This window comes from Silene latifolia, chromosome 11, assembly GCF_048544455.1.
Source record: "Silene latifolia isolate original U9 population chromosome 11, ASM4854445v1, whole genome shotgun sequence".
In the NCBI taxonomy this organism is placed as follows: Eukaryota; Viridiplantae; Streptophyta; class Magnoliopsida; order Caryophyllales; family Caryophyllaceae; genus Silene; species Silene latifolia.
Genome location: NC_133536.1, coordinates 90,183,649 through 90,191,516, shown reverse-complemented (window position 1 = coordinate 90,191,516; position 7,868 = coordinate 90,183,649). Strand labels below are relative to the sequence as shown.

The following is a 7,868-nucleotide window of genomic DNA, read 5'->3' as shown; positions in this document are numbered from 1 at the left end:
CTTGTTTTCTAGCCCGCTTTCGAACTTGTTTCGCAATCAATTGATCTAACTAATGAACCTGACCTAGGACCTAGGGTAGCCGTGTCTAGAGTGGCCGTGGCTTGGCCGTGTCCTTTGGTCTTTTTTGCTTCGTTTTTTTTATGAATCGTTTGTTCTTTATTGTTTTGTCGCTTGTAATTTATCGTTTGTTCATCGAGTTGTAATTTTCAAGTTAGCTTTCTTTTATCGAGTCAAAACCTCTTCCAAAAACCTTAGTCTTGTTTGGTTAGATGGTTGTGCCCCAATGCATGTAAGAGCGTAGTAAATCGCATGTTGTTTAAAGCAACATGGCCCGATTTATGCTAATGCATGCTTTGGTGCGTAGCCCTATGTCTAATTCGATGAGATTAAGTGAAAGCACACATTACGAGGAGTGACCCAAGGCCGTGAGTCATGTAAGCCGTGGGCCACCCCTTTGTGCACGTTTTCCTAGGCCGAATGGCCGTGTAATGCGTCATGTACGGTTTTGTGTATAGCGTTGTATTTTAGATCGAGTTGTATCTTTAATTTATCGTTGTGTCGGCATGAAATGCCTGGGTTGTAATAGGATAGATCCCAACGGCTCCCCCATTCCCCCTAAGCCTTGTTTGCTTTGTTTTGTATGTTGTTAGATCAATCAACCCACATGCTAAATTACAACTTTGACAAAGTTAGTTTAGTTGCATCTAAATCGACATAGAAACTTCACATGTTAGGGTTAAAACGATGTTTGCATTTCATATATCGTAGTAGCTATGACCTTGTTTGAACTCCGACACTTGACTTAGTAGAGGCCGTTATCGACGGGCGGGGTTGGGTGTCCTTATGGGCTTCCCAACACGTACCCTCACCCCTTACTCAAGATCTATGGTTTGTGGATCCGTCTAAATACCATTGGATTACGAGAGTCATTCAAATCGAGTGATATAGAGTACAAGTCTTTATCTTTAATCACTCGTAGTCGATTGGCTTTATGCTTTTCGATGAAAGGTGTAAAGTTGACTTGAACGGTTCCAAGTTCCCAAAAAACTTGGTGGCGACTCTAATTTGTCTTAATTCGATTCGAAGGAACCTCGAGTCGATTATGCCTAGTGTGGATCCCGCGGACGCAGTTCCCGAGGGCCTTGTCCACAAATTGAACATGAAATTTACCTCTTTCAATGGTAGTGAAGGAGGAGAATTAAGGTGGTCGATGCTAGTGAAGGAGAAACGCAGTGGTCGGCGATGAAGAAGCACGGTAGTTTGTAACGATGGAGACAGAGAGAAAAATGAGAAGTGTGTGGTTTCACTGGTTTGTAATGATAAAAGGCGTCTAGAATCCCTGATTATACAAACGAATTACTAAAATTCCAGCCATTAGATCGAATATGATCTAGTGGTCCTTAGATGCTTTAGAAGTTCTCATGGTTCTCATTATAGTGTTGGTTCTCACCGGATCCCGACCCTATATATATATATATATATATATATATATATATATATATATATATAAATGATAGGGATAAAGGATATATAATATAGTATAATATGATTTTATTACGAAGATTCAATGTGATATAATGGGTTTTTTGCCTATGAAATGCTCATTACTGGTTAGGCCACTTAGCTAGGAATAATGTGGTTATGATTTTGTGCATTGTGAGACATGAAATTTTTATTTAGGGTTCTGTTGATCTTTTTTTGAGCCTTTGAGGATCTGTCATAATGGATGTAGTTGACGATGGTTGTATTATTAATATGTGCGGTAAGTAGTTGTAATACTCCTATTTAACCAAGAACCTTTAGGAAGGCATTATCAGTTAAATATGACTATTACCATCTCGGTTTCCCAAAAAGTTTAAACTAATAATAAAATCCACTGAATGATAGACTCTAATGGTGATCGATGCTTCAATCCCAGCCAGCAACCAGAGTACATTCAAGTTAATCACCTGTCAGACTCACCGCTCACCTCGATGACCCCGACATCTACAATAATCTTGTGAACACCACTCTCGTCTTCGGCTCCTATGGGTCCATCACAACATCTCTATCTTTCCTAATGACAACAACGAATAGCGATTGGGCTTAAACATCACCATACTACGAAGTGCATTCCTACATGTAAAAACATTAAATGGGCCTTAAGTTAATAAGACCATCTAAATGGCGAACCCAACACAAAAAGCTTAATGAAGCAAAACGTAACGACTGTGCAGCCGTAGGGTTTTGACATAACATAGACATTACACATCCGTATAAATTCAATCACAAACCCGCCGCTGTTACCTCACAATTCACATCCATCTTCCTTTCATGTTTTCTCTATGAAATTTCTTCTCTACGTTCTTATTTAATTTTCATCTCTTATTTTTAACTTTGTTAATTAATATCCAATCATCTGATGAGAAAAAACTGCAACAATATGATTGAGGCAATTTGTTGTTCTCTGTGATTCCTATGTATTTAAGTCTCTGATGATTGTTGTTTTTTTCAACCCTTTTTTTCCGTTTTAATTTGTAAATTAATTTTGATGAGAAGTGATGATGAATTATTGGTCCGTGTTTCTGAATATACCTTGACGACAACCAATTAACCATCTCTGATCTCTGACAAACTCAAAGTTATTTGTTTTTCTTTACTAAGTTATTATATATAAAGCTCAGTGATTACATTGCCTTTTCAAAAGAGGTGATATACGCTATACAGATAATGAATGTTGACTGTGAATTCTGTCTGAGAGCTTTACTATTTTCTTGCACAAATTCTAGAATAAGACGGTTTTTTTTTTTAAAAAAGGTTTTTTAATTCTTATTTAGTATTTGTATTTAATAATTATTGTTTTCAATAAAACCTGCATTGATGAAGTTAGGAATATTCACATGTCAGACTTCAGAGATTGCTTGCAATCAGTGAGATCAATCTTCCATATCCTGAGCAGATGAGTGATTTTATGATTATTGTTTTAATTTTAAATTTAGTGTTGTGTGTAAATGGCAATAAATTAGAGTCTCTGTTACGCTTAATAGATAGCGTAATTAGCGCTGTACGTTGCCGATATTCAACTGGAATTTAGATTCTAGCGTTTTCCGTTATTTCAATGGTTTGCGCATTCAGATGTTCCTACATTTTAATTTTTTCTTTATAATTATAAAGAGGTTGGAAATGATGATGATTTCCCCAGATGAACGACGTTGAAATAACTGAGCTAATTAGTTTTCTCTATTGAGAATCCAAGCCAGATATTCTGATCCACCTCTTCACTCTCTTTTTAAGCTTAAACCCACATTGTTTTTGCAGCCGGCGTTACACAATTCCTGATTGAAATAATAAGTGTGTCACAAATTGGACTGAAACTCCAATATTACTTCATTTATATATGCAATTATGTGGCATTAACACAAATCAATTACGGAGTATTGTAAAACGGATCCTATTTAGCCTGATTTCAGTGATAGGTTCAGTGATAGGATTAAGTATATCGTAATCGTACTATCTTAAAGGACCTAAAGTGAAAAATACATTTTGGCTTAAGTGAAAAATTTGACGAATTGCGACTGATTTTCTGGGGTGAATTTGCCCCAAATCAGCAAAGTTTGAGCGACTTCTAATGTTTACTAGCTAGGACCCGTGCAATATAATTTAGTTTAAAATTTGGAAACAATAACACTGCATAGGTGCAATATGGAACATCTTATATACTCCCTTCTATTCCGAATAAGTGTCCTATTTGGACAATGAATAAAAATTATTGTATAGTCATAAGAATATATGAGTTAAATAATGAAAAGTATTGAATAGGATGGGTTATGGGTGGTTGGGGTGGTAAATAAAGAAAAGAGCTAAGGGTAGGGAAGTAAAAAACCATGTCCAAATATGGCAAATAGGACAGTTATGTTTAATAGATGGAAATGGCAAATGAGACAGTTATTTAGAATAGAAGGGAGTAGATGATTTATCGTAATATTAAGTGAAAATTGTATATAACCACCTAAAATTGTATATAACCACCTAATATTTACTTCCTCCGTTCTAAAATAATTGACGTTTTCAATTTACGCCTTTGAATTCAATTTATATAAAAATATATTGGCGGGAAAATTATAAAACTTACACCATAAAAGTCCTTACGAATAGAGCTTTAATATGACTATATGAGTATACATTTCAACATATTTAGTCATATATTTTGAGAGATATTTAAGAGAGAAGTGAGTGTCTCGAAAAGTGAGAATTACAATTAAAAAAAACAGAGGGAGTACTGTATTTTTCAAATTACCATCCTGTATTTCATTTCATTGTTATTCGAAAGATGCAGAAACAGAAGGAGAATAAAAATACCAGTTGAAGACGAATTATAAGCGATCAGAAAAATAAGAAACCTGTAAGTAGTGTCGTGGTAGAAGCCACTGCCTTGAAAACTATTTCTCCGGTACGACCGTGGTTGCGATCAGCTAGTGCCGGTAGTTCCCCAAGGATAACACTACAATCTCCACGCAGTTCCGCCCACTCGGAACTGTGAGACTTGGAACGAAATTAACAGCAGTACCCAGAAACTTTATGATAGACGAGAAGAAGAAGAATAGAGGAGTGTAAGTTTTTTCTGTGTATGAAAGGTATGGAATAGCTGCTGTATTTATACAGCAAAGGAGGCGGTTTTAGGAGCCAAAAACTGCTCCTCCATAAACGCCAGTCAACGAGAGAAAGGGGGAGAGAATAACTCACCCACTAACAAAGATCGACTTATTCCACTAATAAATGACCCATTAGATCTTTTCAAAAAACAGGCCCACTCGGATGTGGCCCAGAAAGATAGGCACAGCCCGCCGCAGGCGATTCCCAAATCCCGGATCCGGGATCCCGAATCACGAATCCAGATCCGGGCCGGGCCGGGCTCGGGCACGGGCACGGCGCGCACGCGCGTATGCGAGCTGAATTAAGCACCTCGCAAGGCTTCCACAAAAGTCTTCCTTGACCCACTAGTGATAGTGTAAGGTAAGAGGACATATATAAACACATGAAACTCTCTTTTCCTCACCAATGTGGGACAATTGGAAAAAAGAAAGAAGCCTCACAAAGCCCCTATTTCCAACAATCCCCCACTAGGGGCGCCAGAGACAAGAAGAAAAGAATTCTGGGTAAAGGAAGGATTGGATACTTAGGTATCAATATCTTTCGATTTGAATTGACACTTTAGTGCAATGAGGAAACAACTTACTTACAGCGAGAGAATATCTTGCGATTTGAATTCCTAGCTGAGCTTCGTTCGATACCCCCCACAACACATATCATACCTTCAGATTAAGATCGTTCCGCGAAAGTGCAACGCGCTCTTTTAGAGCTATGCGTTTACCTCGGTACTAATAGATGTGTTCAGAAGACTTCTCATAGTCTAATGATCGTTACACCTACGTAGGTGACTCAAGTGCTTCTCAATAGCACTTTTCACATGAGTCATTAAGGACTAAGTCCAACCTGGTGTATGATTCATCAGGTGCGTCTCAAAAGCACCACCATAAAGGCTATGAATCATACAACGCCATAGGAATAGAAGCTTTAGACCTAGTCAAGTCTCACTCTTGACCTAAGGACTTAAGCCCCATTCCCCTTGACGTATCAGCGACTAGTCTCCTAGCCAGCCCTTTAGTAAAGGGATCAGCAAGATTGTTTTCGGACTTCACATAGTCCAAAGCAATCACTCCGTTGTCTTGGAGTTGTCTAACTGGAGCGTGCCTTATTCGAATGTGTCTCTTCTTTGAATTGTAGACACTATTCTTTGCAACACCAATAGCAGCCTGCGAGTCACAGTGTAGGGAGACCGGTGTTAGCCGTCCGCCCCACACGGTATATCGACTAAAAGGTTTCTCAACCATTCACCTCTTGTCTCCGCCAACTCAAGAGCTATGAACTCGAGATTCCATGGTAGAGCGTGCGATACAAGTCAAGTTTAGAAGACTTCCACGATATAGCACCTCCACCCATGGTAAAGACATAACCACTAGTAGAACAGATCTCATCGTTACTGCAACCCGATTCGCATCACAATATCCCTCTAACACAGCAAGAAATTTACTATAATGCAAACATAAGTCAACTGTTCCTTTTAGGTATTTTAGTAAACGACGAAGAGCATTCCAAAGTGTTCATTACTAGGGTTATGTGTATAATGACTCGATCTACTAATCGCATAAGCAATATCCGGTCGAGTACAGTTCATTAAAAACATCACACTACCTAGGATTTTAGCATACTCTTCTTGGGAAACACTCTTGCCCAAGTTTTTACACAAGTGTACACTAGGATCATAGGGTGTTCTAGCAGGCACATCGTCAAAGCAGTTAAACTTTCTCAACACTTTTTCAACATAATGAGATTGACTTAGATAGATTCCATTGGGGTTTCGGATGACCTTAACTTCTAGGATCACATCAGCTTCTCCTAAGTCCTTCATCTCAAATTGTGATGACAAAAAATCTTTGGTTCTAATTATGACCTCCAAATTATTACCAAGTATTAACATGTCATCAACATATAGGCATATATAATTACACAATCAGATTCCATCCCTTTTGAATAAACATATGAATCAGAATTGTTAACCACATACCCATTACTTATCAAAGTGTTGTTAAATTTCTCATACCACTGTTTAGGTGCTTGTTTCAGTCCATAAAGTGACTTGTTCAGTTTACACACTTTACTCTCTTGACCCTCAATCACAAAACCTTCAGGTTGAGACATATAGATCTCTTCCCTTAGTTCACCATTCAAAAAGGCAATTTTAACATCCATCTGATGTATAACAAGGTTATGAATAGCAGCTAAGGCGACAAGAGTCCTAATAGTCGAAATTTTGGTCACAGGAGAGTAAGTATCAAAATAATCAATACCCTTCTTTTGTGTAAAGCCTCTAACTACAAGTCTAGCTTTGAACCTCTCTATTGTACCGTCAGGTCTCATTTTCTTTTTAAAGATCCATTTACTTGTAATGGGTTTACTACCTTTAGGTAAATCAGTCAACTCCCAAGTCTGATTTGACACAAAAGAGTCAAGTTCACTTTTAATAGCATCTTTCCAAAAATTAGCATCAATGGATTTCATTGCCTCACTATAGGTTTTTGGGTCATCTTCTATTAAAAAAGCTGAAACAAACTCATCACTAGCACAAACAGTGTATCCAAGTTCAGACAACATAGTTGTATCATAATCATCACCAAAGTTTTTTGGGCATCTAGGTCTTTTACTTCTTCTAGGTTCAACAGAAACATCAATAGAAGTGCTAGCACTAGCATGTGAAGACAAATCAGGAGATGCAACAGATAAACTAGGAGATGGTATAACAGTTTTCTGAAAAGGAAAAACATGCTCAAAAAATTCGGCATCTCTAGCCTCAGATATAGAACGGTCACTCAAAGACATAAATCTATAAGCAGAGCTATTTTGAGCATTACCTATAAACACACAATCATAGGTCTTAGGTCCAACGGTAGGTCTCCTAAAATAAGGTAAACCCACTTTAGCTAAACACCCCCATACCCTAAGGAAGCTCAGGTTAGGAGGATAGCCCTTCCAAATCTCGTAGGGTGTCTTGTCAAGTTTCTTATGAGGTACACGGTTAAGAATGTGACAAGCTGAAAGAATTGCTTCCCCCCACATATCGTCAGATAGGCCAGAACTTAAAAGCATAGCATTCATCATTTCTTTTAAGGTTCTATTTTTACGTTCAGTTACACCATTGGATTGGGGTAAATAAGGTGGACTAGTCTCATGTATTAAACCGTTTGCAGCACAAAAGTCGGCTAGATAACTTGATTTATACTCACCACCTCTATCAGACCTTACCCTTTTAATTTTTCTGTCAAGTTGGTTCT

General features: G+C 37.9%; 5 non-coding genes across 5 annotated transcripts; all 5 read left to right on the top strand.

The window, feature by feature from the left end:
• The first annotated feature begins 2,392 nt into the window (after nucleotides 1-2,392).
• On the top strand, nucleotides 2,393-2,480 carry LOC141616244 (small nucleolar RNA Z199). Its single transcript, XR_012530601.1, has one exon. It is a non-coding gene; the product is annotated as a small nucleolar RNA Z199 (small nucleolar RNA).
• A 52-nt stretch (nucleotides 2,481-2,532) lies between these two features.
• LOC141615865 (small nucleolar RNA SNORD18) lies at nucleotides 2,533-2,607 on the top strand. The gene has a single exon (XR_012530257.1). It is a non-coding gene; the product is annotated as a small nucleolar RNA SNORD18 (small nucleolar RNA).
• Nucleotides 2,608-2,656: 49 nt separating this feature from the next.
• On the top strand, nucleotides 2,657-2,742 carry LOC141616246 (small nucleolar RNA U54). Its single transcript, XR_012530603.1, has one exon. It is a non-coding gene; the product is annotated as a small nucleolar RNA U54 (small nucleolar RNA).
• A 106-nt stretch (nucleotides 2,743-2,848) lies between these two features.
• On the top strand, nucleotides 2,849-2,941 carry LOC141616247 (small nucleolar RNA R64/Z200 family). Its single transcript, XR_012530604.1, has one exon. It is a non-coding gene; the product is annotated as a small nucleolar RNA R64/Z200 family (small nucleolar RNA).
• Nucleotides 2,942-3,156: 215 nt separating this feature from the next.
• Nucleotides 3,157-3,253, top strand: LOC141616242 (small nucleolar RNA Z103). The gene has a single exon (XR_012530599.1). It is a non-coding gene; the product is annotated as a small nucleolar RNA Z103 (small nucleolar RNA).
• The last annotated feature ends 4,615 nt before the right edge of the window (nucleotides 3,254-7,868 follow it).